Below are 13,336 nucleotides of genomic sequence, written 5' to 3' on the forward strand. Positions count from 1 at the left end.
ATTCCTCTCTGCAATGACGTTCCCCACAGGCACAGCAGCGTAAGGCAGATTTGCAGGCTTTGCCGCTGTGGCCAAATCGCCAGCAGTTTTGACACTGAAGGGGCCGAGAGTTAAAGGCATCTACTCGAAAAACCAATGGCCACACCTTAATCTCTGACGGGCAAAATATTCCTGCAAATGTGGCAATTACGGACTCCGTAGGAATTTTTTCTCCGTCAACCATCCTGCTGCATCGATGGACAGCAATCACTCCCGCAGGCGAGAGGTTCTCAAGCGTTTCCGCAGGGCTCAATCGAGAGTCGACCCCTCGGACCAAGCCCTTGGAACATGCTAGATGAGGTGGAATGAATGCGCTCACCGGGTGGTTGGCGAATTAAGTACACTTCAGCAGGTTTTCAATACAGGCTTTATCCGGCGACCTGCACAAAATGCCACCCCTGCCGAACTGCCGGACGTCGGTAATGTGCATGAAATGCTGCGATGTTGACCTAAGAGCCGCCTGCACGGCCTCCGGGTTGTTCAGTCGGATAGCGCCTCCATCGGAAGGCACTAATGCGACTCTAATGCTTGAAACACCGCTGCGGAAAAAGAGATCGATTGGGAGCTGGTCTTTAGGAAGAGATGCCGACCAAGGGGAAAACCCCTGGCCAGGAGAAGAAGTAGACATTAAGCTTTCGTCCCGCACCCAATCACCCAAGAACAGGAGCAAACAGGCACAGAAAAAAAAAGGAGAAATTTAGCAAGCTAGAGCAACACCGCCAGGTACCTAGCCACTGCCCCGCAGCCTGGGTAGCTGAGCCACGTCAAACCACTACCTCTTCCTCTTCTGCACATTTGGTGGGAGCGTTCATGACGTCGTCGTCTTTGCAGTGGAACACGGATGAGAAGGCCTGCGGAAGGAGGCGAACGAGAAATTTAATATGAAAATCATCGGAATACAAAAGCGCGTAAAGGTCTCAATAGTAGCAATTTTCATGCGGCGCTTCTGTATTAAACAACTTAATATCTGACATAAACTAGTTCCATTAGCACGGCTTAATTAATTTTCAAAATCCGGTGTTTGAGTAGGATAATCTGCTTTTAACAACAGATTTTAACGCTTTATCTCTATAAATATTTAGCACAAATATATCTAAGAAAACTGCAGTGTAAAGCGGAATAGCCTCAGATTGAACAGTGACCTTTAGTTAACAACGATTAGATGTTTTTTGCCGAATTTCGATCGGCTCTTTGTAAAGTAATATGTGGTGAGGAGAAAGGTGTTTACTCTGCTTATTGGTGTTGCAGTTTCCATGTTAAGGAAGGAAGAGTACAATGCCAGCACTATTGGATTTCTTGTTTGAACTCTCTTTTGATAGAGAAATCATTTCTTAAAACGAGACTGATGTTACCTTGCCTAATGCGCATGCGGTCTGTTCCTGTAATCCTGCTTTAACTATGAGGAGTTGCCACCAGTATGCTTGAGTGTACGCGAAGGAAACTGACAAACCCACGACCGTACAAACCTGTAAACCGCAAACCAGCTACACTGGGACTATCGACAGTGCTTTTTCCGTGCTTTTCGGTGTTCATTTTCCGAGGATATTTAAGGAAGGATGTTCTTCAAAGCTGCCGATATGCACTAACATATGAGTGCATACCTATCCATATTATTAAAATGATTCTTCCTCTGTTTTAAATCAGCTTTGTTATTATATTGCAAGCAGTCTGGTGGCGCTGATGTGGTGAATCGGTAAGCGCACCCGCAGTCAAATCGATCGAATGACGGATAACTTTTTGAGGATGTCCCCGGAATTCGGTGAGACCAATGCTGCCGTTGGCAAAAAATGAAAATGACGACTGATTCAGGAGGAAGGGAAATGACGCAGTAACTGTCTTCCATATCTCGGTGGACACCCGAGATGAGATAAGGGATAAAGGAGGGAGTGAAAAAAGAAAGGAAGAAAAAGGTGCTTAGTGGAGGAACGATGTCTCCGGAAAATTTTCGACCACCTGGGGATCTTAAACGTGCACTGACATCGCAAAGCACACGGGCGCCTTTTTGCGTTTTGCCTACATCAAAACGCGGCCGCCGCAGTCGGGTTCGAACCCGGGTACTCTGGTTCAGTATACGAGCGCCTTTATTCCAGTTTTGTCGAAGGTGGAATTACTATTCATCAGTGAAGTGTGTTTACAATACGCGATATTAAGCTTAGAACTGGGGAGTGGCCCCTTAATACTGCTGTTAAACAGCTGATGAGGATACGATACGAAGCACTGGGTCATGTGAGTAATTAATGTAGTGACGGGTAAAGCATCCAGACCTCTATGCCATGTACTGCTAAAATATAAAGAAAATCACTTCCAGCTCGCCATTGTAACGTGAGCAGAAACACTGTGCACTGCTGCAGATCGATGGGCGTAAACTAAAATATATGATGGTCGAGTTTAGTTTTGTTAGGTCATGCGGGTTTAAAGTCCCAAAGCAACTCAGCCTATGAGTGACGCCGTAGTGAAGGGCTACGGAAATATCGACCACCTGGGGTCATTTAGCGTGCACTGATATGGCACATTATGCGGGCCTCTAGAATTTCGGCTCCATAAAAATTTTACCCCCGCAACGCGTTTGAACTGCGTCTTAAGTGTCAGCAGCCGAGCGCTATAACCACTGAGCCACCGCGGTGGCGTACGATGGCTCGATCGCAGGTCAACGCGCCATTGGGCAACGCCTTTGGAAATTAACGGCGTCTTTCTCAAAGGCCAAAAAATTCAAATAAGCTACATAAACATATCAGACCAGCATTTTTTAACAGTCGAAGTGTTTGGAGGCAAGTGCCATCGCGTTTCCTGACACCGAAAACGGTTCGACTTTCCTGCTGTCACCCGCCGCGGTGGCTCAGTGGTTAGGGCGCTCGGCTACTGATCCGGAGTTCTCGGGCTCGAACCCGAACGCGGCGGTGGAGGCAAAACGCTAAGGCGCCCGTCGGCTGTTCGATGTCAGTTCACGTTAAAGATCCCCAGGTGGTCGAAATCATTCCGGAGCCCACCACTACGTCACCTCTTTCTTCCTTTCTTCTTTTACTCCCTCCTTTATCCCCTCCCTTAAGGCGCGGTTCAGGTGTCCAACGATATTATGAGACAGATATGGCGCCATTTCCTTTCCCCAAAAGCCAAATATTATTAATATTTCCTGCTGTCGATGTTGCGGAAGAATGAACAAGAGAATAAATCGGTGGATACACTACGGTCGGTGCCTCGGAGCTGCGCTTCTTACTGTGGAGTTCATGAGAGCCACTTTGAGCTGCGCCGCCGGCGACATCAGCAGTGCGCCGACAGAAGCAGCTGCCTCTGCCGACCGCTGTCCGTGCTCGCAGTGCGCCACCGCGTAGTTGAAGAACAGTTCCAGCGCGTTCTTCCCGGGAAGCTCGGGGATGTTGGGCACGTCCCGAAGCTCGGGGTACTTGCGAGGCAAGGATTGAAGAGAGCCATGCTCTGACGCGTCAGTGGGAAAGCAGCGGGAGGGTTCTCACTGCTTTCAGTTCACACTTCTCATGCCCAGCTTTCCTCGACATTCAGTAACTGACACCACCTGTTGGCCGCAAGCAGGAAACACAGCGTAACCGGATGGAAATATTTTAAACTTGCAATTTTGTGAACAACTGGACCGTGGTAAGAAATACTGCTCGATCTTGGTGATTATCATGGTCGACTCTTTGTCATCGTAGCAAAATCTGACTTACGGCGCTGAAACCAACAATTTCTCACTGCCATAAAAAGTCACGATGTTTTACCAAAGGTTCAAAATTCCCTTGGTGGATGGATGGATCAGGCTGAACATATTAAATCGGGCGGTGGCTCAAGCCACCTAGCTATGACTCGTAAAATTTTGAATCAAGCGATTTTGCATATACAGCGCGACGTGACTCGTGGTGGCAGTCGTGGAAACCATAGAAACGTTTGTCGGGACTTCCTGGCTGTGTCTTTTGCAGCTCTCCGATGGAAATAAATGAAATACAAGCTGGCGCTCCTAAAAGATCATGTGCTGAAAAAACAACAAAGAAACTGGCTAAATATAAAAAAGATCGCAAGGGTGCGCAACGCCGCTTCTGAAAACGATAAAATAACCATATTTGTGAATGCTTTGGCACAATATGGAAAAACTGCTTCCGGCGCAACGTTTCTCCACGCCCTGTGCAGCTTTGAAGCATGGGCAGCTAAAACGATTAGCAAGCCCTTTTGTGGAATACCAGGAAAAGTGTCTAGTTTTAGAAGTAGCGTGGCTGTTTTCAAGTGTTAAATAACTGGCCAGTGCTCTGTAGCTGAATTTTTGTCAACAAAAGTCCTGAATCAGATGCCTAACAAAAGGAGCACTAGGCAAAAAGACAAGCACAGGACTTATAAGGGACCGAGGTATAGATAAGCGTGATCACTTTGACAATAACAATTATAAAACATTTCAGACGCACTGAGATGAGAGTGATCTTGGGCGAATTCATTCCAATCGTTGATTCAACTGCCACCTGCCATGATGTGCTGTTGGCTCACAATCCGGTGAGCAGGTTGAGATGACGTCGCAAGGTTACGTGACATAGCTGCCCATCTTCCTCCTAGTTTGCTTCTCTGGGGAATTTTCGTGGATTTTTCGCTCATTGTAAAACATGCATGGCGACGCAACATGAAACGAGTTCTTCAACGCTATCGCGTTATTACTTGGAGCTCGTTTGCTGACGATCTTGCCGTTTTCTCCGTGTACTAATTAGCGCTAGAAAAAGTTTCGTTTCCCTCAAAGGCCCTACTACCCTTTCAATATAGCCCTTGTAGAGCGTAAACAGGGGCTCCACGACTGCCGTCTCAAAGAACAGTTCGTCGGGCAGACGCGGCCACAGCTGTCGGTCACCCGTCAGGTTGACGTACTGCCCTTCCAGGGAGCGCGTTGCGTTCTCTCTGCCTCCCGCGAACATCCCACCGGCTTTGGCCTCTTGCCAACTGGCCGAGGCGTTGCTGCCTCCTGCTGGTGAACGCCGGCTGCTGGTGACCACGGTTAGCAGGCCCCGGAAGATGTCCAAGCCGAGCACGGGCACCAGCAAGGGGTCCACGCTCACCAGCATGGCCGACAGGAAGGACACCAGGCTGGGGAAATTAGGAGCGTGTTGCGCGCCTCGAAGTAGTCGGCACGCGGCTCGACGTGCAGCGGCGGCCACCGGTTCTCGAGGTTCTCTTCTGCCCGGTCCAGATTGCTCCAGTAGAGGTCGTTGGTCTCTGTTTGCTGGAGGACGTACTCCTGGAGAAGGGTCGGCTTGGGCTCCATTGTGCGAGTAAAAGCGGGCACTTTTCCGGAATGGTTCGTCTGCGTTCGTAAAAGGCAGACACCAGAATAAGATTGCGCTTAGTTGCTCCAGTAAAGATTTGTGTGCGTGGAAAACGATCCTCTTCATTGTTGCTGCAAAATAATATTCATTTATTGCTCGGTTCTCCCTCCTCCCTTCAGAAACGGCCTGTCTAGGAACTCTCGCAGCGATGGGAGTTATGATTTCATACAAAAATATTAGACTTCATAGAAACACTTTTAGTTTTGAGGTTGTGCCACCAAGTGTAACAGCAACAGTTTCTCCACTGCATGTCGAAAGAATAAAAAATTCTTGGCGGTTTAACTCTAATTGACTTTGGTCGAAAGCGAAAAGCTGAATCTGCCTGGCTACGTTTGTGGTCGAGCGACTGGCGGTTTCCACATATAGCCACAGTGACACACACACAGTAGTAGGCATCTTTTTATTCGTTAAACATCTTGCTTTCTTCGAAAAGACATAAACTTCGCGACCGTGGCTTCTCGGCGCGCGGCTACGGCAGGATGTTCACCTTCCTCCGTCGCAACAGGCGTCCGGCAGTGAGCGCGCGCACACACGCTTATATACCCCTCAACTTCTTCCTCCTCCTCTTTTACATGACGTCAGCTACAGCTGCGACACTAGCGGCTCTTTCACCAACTATCTCGACTTTCACCTTTGACCTTGCTCTTAGGACCACCTTGGTGTCGGACCTGACTACCACCAGTTGTGATCGTGGTTTGACCTTTAGCTACATTCCAGGTCTAATTGGCTGCCCCGCTGACGGCTCGAAGAGCTGACGTAGTGAAGCTTTTCGCTTCAAACGGCAAGCTCACTTCATCGCCACCTCCATCGACCAAGCTACGCTCAAAGCAGGGTAAGTCCGTTCTTGTTAATCTCTAATCAATCCGCTCCTCGGCCAGCTCCGGCGATCTTATCCCCAAAATGTTCATCATCACATCTGTCCTCCTCACTCTTCCATCCCCTTTCAGTTTAAGCTTCTCATAGGTACCACTCCATTCCTTTAAGGGGATCTAGCTCATTTGGCTTCACATACGGTGCTTTGTCCACGTCCGTTTCCTCTTTTTCTAGGATCCAAAATTGCTTTAAATACACCGTAAATAAGTGAACGACATACGTTCGTGGGTTCTGTTGCGTATCTATTTGAAGCGAATGTGTAGCTTTTCAGTGGACCCGTCCAGCCGGCCGTGAGGCGTAGTATGAAGAGGAGAGTAAAGAAAGGAAGAGGTGCCTTAGTGCTAGGGCCGGCGACCACGTGGTGATCTGTAACATGCACTGCCATCGCACAGCACACGGACGCCTTTTGCGATTCACGCTGCTGCCGCATCACGCATTCAGCACGGACCCTCCGGATCAGTAGCCGCGCGTACGTCACCGCGGCGGGTTGTCGAAAAATTCTGTACGTGACTGGTATTTTTTTTTCAGGGTAGGAGGCAAGAGGGTTGCGTTACGGCTTCCGCAGGGGATGCTGCGGTTACTCCCCTAAATACGAAAAGTTCTTCAATTAGTTGGTGTGGTGTTTATTTCGTTAAGTCATGAATTAATCACAAACTGGGGAACCTATATAAATTTACGGTTCTTTCCAGGGGAATAAATATGAAATTTCTGGTGGACCGTCGCATGTCCACACTATTATCAGTTCCAACAGGAATCCTGTAACGATAGTGTAGACGTATGGAAGAAACTAAACAAGTAGTGAACAGAACCCCATCGTTGCCAGTTATCAAAGATTTCGTTTTTCAGGGCCGCCGCATACATGGCACAGAACTCGCCGAAGAATTTAAGAAATTTTTTAAAGATCTTGTCAGCAGTTCTCAAAACCCTCAGTCTCAGAGCTGCACAATTCCTATTAATAACCGCAGCATTCATTTTGATCCGACATATCAACGCGAGGTATGCAATATATTCAACTCGTTGGAAAATAGCAAATCACGCAATAATGTTGGCATACAAATTCTTCCAGTTAAATATGTGCTGAAAGTTAGTGCCCCGTACTGACATATATATAATTAACAGGTTGCTTTCCCAAATTAATGCAAATCTTCAGAGAAATTGTATTTTTCAATAGTGGCGATAAAAACGATATGTCCAGCGGTCGACCGATTTCTATTCTGCCGATTTTTTCTAAGGGCCTAGAAAGAGTAATTCATAAGAGACTCATAAACTGCTGCAATAAGCTTAACCTCATAAATCCGTCATATCATGGTTTCCGCCCAAGCAGGTCGACTGAAGCAGCCCTACTAATGCAAAAAAGAGAATCCTCGAGGCACTTGAAAACAGGGAGATGTGCATAGAAGTTTTTGTGTATTTATCGAAGGCTTTTGACCGCCTCTACCATCAAATACTACTCAACAAGCTAGAAAGATATGGAATTCGTGGCTCTGCAGCTTGTCTACTAAAGTCTTACCTACAGCATCGATATCAGTGTGCAACAACAGAGCAGCACGTTTCATCCCTTCAACCTATAAATACTGGAGTTCCACACAAATGTACTTTAGGGCCGCTATTGTTTATTGTATATAAACGACATAACATACATCAGCCACCTTCCAAAATATCTTCTGTATGCAGACAATACGAGTCTCTTGTTCAGGGACAATAAAATTCCACTGCTCATTTCATATATAAACAGTGTACTAGAGAAGTTGAAATCATGAATTTCAGCAAATTCCTTTACCATATAAATTAAGAAAACAAAAGCGGTACATTTTCATTACCGGCAGAGCGTTGTTACATCAGACCTTAGACTAAAAGTATACAACTCTATTATAGAGATGGCAGACACAGTAAAAACACTAGGAATTTTGTTTAACGAGAACATGAGCAGGTACCCTCGCATTAGCTCTACTTTAACCAATTTATCAAATTGGGTCGGAATACTGCCGAAGTTTCGCTCATGTCTACCCGTATCGATTAAATTAATAATATACTACACATTATTCATGTCATATGTTCACTACTGTTTCGTTGTCTGGGACGCTACTACTCAAACTAACCTGCGCAAGGTATACATGATGCAAAAAAGCAGTACGTTACATAGCAAACGTTGACTACCTCCCACATACCGAAGAACTGTTTAAGCGATTCAAAATCATACCGGCTTATAAGCTAGTATGCGAATTTTTCTTGGCCATAAGATACAAAAAATTTATTTCTCACCGTGACAACTTATTGATAGCATTGTCATCCCTCGAAGCGAACTCAACGCCATACTTTTTTCGAAAACACGAACGTTGGACCATACCCTTTTGCCGTACAGACCATGGTCGACAGGTGATGTGTCATGTAGTTCCTAGGTTACTTAATAAATTCATCTTTGCACGTTCCTCTCTCGAATCATCGAGTTCACAAACTCTAAGAAATAATTTTTGTAAGCCGCTGTATTCCCTTTGCGTTAAAGTGTGACAAGTATGACCTTTTCATCTCTGTTAACACCTATGCATTGCGTATTAACGAGCAAGTACCAAGAATGTATCTCTGTATTTCTGAATTACTTGTATTATATTTTGTTATGTAGTGTGTGTGGACTTTTTACTTTCCTTAACTTTGCCCTTGCTGTACGTCATGTATAGCGCTCGTGGTGTTCGTCTCTCGTCTCTTGTGTCCTCGTCTTTTGCTGCGCTACAATGTATTGGAACCATGTAGTGGGCTCGGGCTTCCTCAAGCGAAAATCGTTGGCTCTTTGCTTGAGCGTGCCCACTTCATAATGAAGTAAATAAAACTGACTTGACTTGACTCTAACACTGTTTTAAGGGTCTCAGTTGCACATATTTGAATCACCGCTACTTGAAGGCATCGCATGATGTCAGCGCAGTGTATGCCTTTCGATACGGCCAAACGAGCAAAACAAGCGATCCACAGGGCACTCTCAGTACAGCGATATGGATATCTAACCTAGGAGAAAATGTTGAGGCATTCATAAGAAAGGTAATTTAAGGGCAACTCTATTGAACAAGTGTTCTCACCAGATGTTGGCTTTCTGACTCTTGCTCAGTGAGTAGACTCACTGAGCAGCTAAAGGCGCATTTGGGGCTCTGAAAATACAGCTTAAGAATTTTCTCCCGACTCCTTTTAAACTAGTGACGTCTATGGAGTGGATAACCGTTGCGACCGTCTTGAAGTAACTAGCGAGGAAGCGTGGCCCCTGGGATCTGCTCAAGGAAATCGATGTCGATGCATGCAGTGCACATGCGAAATCTGCATCTGATAACGATACCTCTATTTTTTGTGTTTTTGGTCTTTCCGTCCTTATAAAAGCCTTGTTTGGTCAGTATGGTTTAGAATATTTTGTCTATCGAACGAGTCAAACTTCAAAAACGTCCTCAGTGCGCATTAACACACGATTTTACGTTCATTTTGCTTGAGCGGTTTGGTTCAGGCCCTTCTATGCGCAGTTCGTTGCAAGACGTCAAATATAAGCTCGCGCCATAGACCTCGAAACCGACGCAAAGCATGTTATGTTCACGATGTCATATTGTGATCATAGGTATTATGCACATGATTTTGGTTTAAGCGCGGGAATACACTCAGGACAAGTCATTATTCTTAATCTATGTCTCCACTCTGGGTTCCTTTTTGTGCAGGGATCCTTTTACTGAGCTTTGCACCAAAGTCCTATTGTATCACTGAATGCATGAGTCACTGAAATATTTATAGGTTAATATATAAAGAGGGACTATAAACGTCCTCTATTAGCGACAGTCCCAAGTTTTCACTGCTCTGCCTCACCGTAGTCCCCTCCCGTAGCCGTGCGTTTGAGGTCCCCCCGCTGACTCCGTTCAGCGCGCAGGCGTAGTAGCGCGACAGGCGCTCCGAGCTGTCCTCCGGTTCCCCGAGGAACACCACGCGCAGGGTGTCGAGCCTCTGCAGCGCCGTACGCAGCTCGGAGGCCGTCATCCACGCGGTGCCGTTGCGCAGCAGGGCGGACAGCTGGTCCCGCGCGGCGTCCACCAGAGCCCGCATCTCGCTTTCGTACCTGCAACACATGGCAGGAAAGGTTTGCAAGCGCAAAGGCGTGGGCTCGTCGGTTGTTCAAGCTCCGAAACACAACGTAAATAGACGCGGACGACAGAAAATGAGCAAGAGAAATTGAGAAAGCGAAGGAAACCGGTAGCTGTGTTTTTGCAAGACGAAATAGTCCGTCTGCGTACTGACGATTCCTTTGGAGTAAAAACGTCTGATATGATCCCTTTTCTTTCTGAACTCCTGTCCTGATAAGCACCTCAGTGCAATGCTCATTCACAGTGAGTGCTTTTATTAGTCGGGTAGCATTAGATGCCTCACCGTGGAAAAAAACTGGCGTTGTGCTCTATCGAAACAATCATTGATTGGTCGAGACAGTTCCGATTTCATCACATCACGGGACGTACCATCTGCCATCTGTCTCCTAGCCACCGCTTCATCGTCGCGCCCTTTCCCCAACTGCCAACAATCCCTTCCCCACCCCGCTGTCTGCGCCCTCCGCATTTGAAACCTCATCTCGGAAAAAAACCGGCGTCGTGGCCTGTCTTTCAATTCGCTGATTGCTCTAGGCACACTCTTCCTCATCTGCCTCTCTCCACCTGCCAACCGAGCGCAGCATGCTATCGAGCACTATTGAGCGCCTGCGCACGCTGTCGCAGTGAAATGAAAATTTACATCAGTTCAGACATTGCTCTCATTCTTAGCGGATTACTTTGAGAAAAATACGGCAGTCTTCTGCACCACGACTTGAGGGACCCATTGTTTTAACCTTTTTTAGATTTGCTAGTGCATGCTCTCTAATTTTATTGTGCACCCTAGGGTTTTACGGGAGTGGGCAGCTTCTGACGCGCGAAGCGTGACAGGCATAATCTCCGGTATGTCTCCACACTGCATGCGTTCTGAGTCTGATGAAGAATATGAATGCTTTTGAAATTTTTCACTAAGGTGAAAAAATTGCAGTCCTAAAATTCTTTCATCTGAAAGCGGTCACTGGATGCAGTAGGGTGTCGTTGTAGATTTCGCAAAAGTTCGTTAAAGCGCTGTTTCACGGTAATAGAGCTTTTGCGGCAATCATAGCGAGCACCACTTAGTAATGAAAGCTGGGAACACTGTACAAACACTATAAAAATATTCGTAATCTTTTTTTTTCTACCGCACCGCATTACAAGTTCGCTGCGAGGGGAGCAGCAGCACTGAATTTCACTGGCTTCAACATCAAAACTGCTCATGCGCACTCTAGACTACGTGCTTTTTTCAGCAAAGAAAAGTCAACACGACCGCAGCGTACCAGAAGTGGGTCCTTCTGCTTAGCGAAATGCTTTCGTAACCACTGTGGTGACCTACCATATCATCATCATCATCCACATCAGCCTTACTACCCCACTGCTAGGCAAAGGCCTCTCCCATGTCTCCCCAATTAACCGTCTCCTTTGCCAGCTGCCCCCACTCTGTGCCTGCGAACTTCTTAATCTCATCCGCCCACCTACCCTTCTGCCACCCGCTGCTACGCTTGCTTTCTCTTGGAATTCACTCCTTTACTTTTAGGGGCCAGCGGTTATCTTGCCTGCGCATTACATGCCCTGCCCAAGCCCATTTCTCCCTCTTGAATTCGACCAGGATGTCATTAACCCGCGTTTGTAGAATGCGGTGTGTTGAAAGCCTGCGTTTACTAGAAATTGCATCGGTGATGCACTGCTTTCGGTACACGCTGTGCTTTAAGTACATATATTTTTTTTTCATCTAGATCCGAGGTAATGGTACGCGCTGCCATGATCTATTGTGAAAGATTTGTGTCAAGCTTCCAGGGGACGAACGACGAAATTTGTCTCAAGGACTTGAGGAGGTGCAAAAGCATAGAAAGTGTCCCTCAACGGGATACATTTCTCCCTTTGGAAGCATGCATGACTGCACACACACGGCTTCGATGTTCACCTCGCTTTCCCAGAAGAAACGACAAAATTCCAATTTGTGCCTACGGTATTACATCCGCAACAGATTCAGTTGCTTGAACCTAAACCTCGATATCACCGGCCGAAACTCATGATACCAAAAACAACGACTCCAACCAAGAGTTTGAACAGAATAGTAGAATCGACACCGTACGATGCTATGTCTTTGTGTGAATGGCGCCACTTGGTTCTCTTACTTATTCTTCGACAGGAAAGTGCTTCCGTCTCTGAAGGTTAGTATTCATTTCTGGGTGCCGTGATTTATGACGCAATGATGACCTTGCATCCCCTGCTTTATATACATACAACGGCGTGAGCAACTCACTTGTAGGCGTTGCCGTCGGTGGTGTCGCGGCTAACAGCCTGACGGGCGAGGGAGAGGGCGCCGAAGCGGTAGGTCCTCGCCAGCAGGTGGAAGCACGCCTGCAGCTCCTCGGCCACCTGTGTTTTAGGCCGAAAGCACTCATACGCTCACCACCACCACCCAAGAATCTTGTCACCGTACGCACACCCCCCTCAATAGTATACGGCCTAAGAGGTCTGCTTGTGAGACCTGCTGCATGCTTCGTTATGCATCTTCAGCGACCGCTACCACTAGAAAGGGAAATGTAATGGCGTCCTCAATCTTCCTAAGATTTGGCCTGCTAGATGTGCTAAGGAGCCCCACTAAACAGCTTAGAACCAAACCTTTTGGGCTGCATGCATTTGACGGGAGCTGTACGTTCTCTGTACGTACGTACGTACGATCTTACACCGTTTCCTAGGAACCGGAGTTACTACCCGAAATTACCCGAGTTACTCAGGCAAGCTTGGGTAGCAGCTCGGCTAAGTTCGGAGAAGAGTCGCGCCAGTTGCATGAGAAGTTGCTCTGGAAGGGAAAAGCAACATGGGTCGCACAATCCCTACCTGTGGCTGTGACTAGAAACAGCCATTTGCCAGTGCAGTGACGCATCGCTTAAGGACTGCACCACAGAGCTGGGTATTGTATGAGCACTCGCTTCCATTTATGAATGTTGCGTAGATAATGAGCAAATCTGCATATAAAGGCATTAACCTACTAAACATATCACGTCATACCCCTGAGGCGGAACTTAATTGCCC

At 47.0% G+C, this 13,336-nt stretch overlaps 1 pseudogene; it reads right to left on the reverse strand.

The window, feature by feature from the left end:
• Window positions 1–803: 803 nt before the first annotated feature.
• LOC144112396 (uncharacterized) overlaps window positions 804–13,336 on the reverse strand; it is a 40,342-nt pseudogene continuing 27,809 nt past the window's right edge.

This window comes from Amblyomma americanum, unplaced genomic scaffold, assembly GCF_052857255.1.
Source record: "Amblyomma americanum isolate KBUSLIRL-KWMA unplaced genomic scaffold, ASM5285725v1 scaffold_81, whole genome shotgun sequence".
In the NCBI taxonomy this organism is placed as follows: domain Eukaryota; kingdom Metazoa; phylum Arthropoda; class Arachnida; order Ixodida; family Ixodidae; genus Amblyomma; species Amblyomma americanum.